The following is a 1,432-nucleotide window of genomic DNA, read 5'->3' on the forward strand; positions in this document are numbered from 1 at the left end:
CAGTGGAATGCTTCCTTTCAAAGAATTCTACTTGAAAACCAGCAAACATGTAAAATACATATTAAAATAGAGCTCTTAGTTGGAGATTGTAGCCTAGTACCCTTTTTATAGCGGCTTCCCCCATACCACTGTGGATCTTGAGGTTCTTAAAAAGTATGGCATTAGAAGACCAAGGTCCCTCTGCAGTAAGACATCTGGCAAACTTATCCATGGTTTACTTGATGATGATGAGGATACTAAGGTAGACCTGAGACCACAAACTTTATCTGTATCCCTACTAGCAGGGTAATCATGAGCAAATCCTGTTGCCTCCATGGCCATTGCAATATCATTTATAAAATTACATTGACTGATTCATGTCATACCCATCTTAAAGGGCTGTTGAGACGATCGAATGAAATCATATATGTGAACATGCTTCATGAATGGCTAAGCTCCTTTTAATTGAAAGAGATTATTGTGGGAGAAATTATCCTTCCAAGTAGCTTTCCTTTGTAACTGGTGCCAAAGATAGGGAGATATAGAGAAGATAGATAATTAAATGGTCTGTAGTCTCTCCCTTATCTTAGAGGGATGCAAATATAATTTACTTTTTAAATTAAAAACCTGCTTACCAAGATGAGTCACTCTAAATAAAATGATACTTAAGCAGAGACTTGAGTTAACTGGTTGAATCATTCTATAAAGCTTGTAAAAAATGTTTGGATCATACTATCTAAAGATATAATTAGTTTTTAAAAACAATTTGCTGCCCACATACAAATATGGAGTGCCAATTTTGGAATATGTTGATTTAGCCTTTTTAATTGGTTGCATATTCAGAAAAAATATAGTTTAACATTAATTCATATTTACTTAACTTTTTTTTTGACTTGTCAGATGGGGCTTTTGGGAGAAATTCATTCATCCATCACAGAGGTACCTGAAAAATGCCAAATAACATATTTTATGGCTGTATTTTTGTCATCAGGGAAGTCATGAGTAATTCTTGTGGAACTTTCAGTTCATTGGTTGGTTCCATAGCTTAGAATGTCCAGTGTGGTTGCTAGAGTTAGAAGGTAGTCAATTTAAGACCTATTTATTTCCCAACCCTCAGGATCCAGAACATCAGTGTGTGCCAGAAAGCTGTCATCCCAAGAAACAGACATCTGCCAATAACACTCAGTGACCATTTGAAGGCAGCCATCATCTGGACCTACAACACTTTCTAAGTGTGTGTCACTTTGCATTTCCTAAAGACTTTTGTTTACCATCCCCTGGATCTTCAGTCCAACATTGTGTGGTTCAGTTAGAACTTTCTGAGGAGAAATCAACACAGACTTTGCAAGATTTGCTTGTGACCACCCCATATTTGAGTGGAAGGGCTGTCAATGATCCTGAACCTTGGAATTGGCTAGGCACTTGTGGAGCAAGCTTCCTATAAGCATACTCT

The sequence above is a fragment of the Marmota marmota genome, unplaced genomic scaffold, assembly GCF_001458135.2.
Source record: "Marmota marmota marmota unplaced genomic scaffold, marMar, whole genome shotgun sequence".
NCBI lineage: Eukaryota > Metazoa > Chordata > Mammalia > Rodentia > Sciuridae > Marmota > Marmota marmota.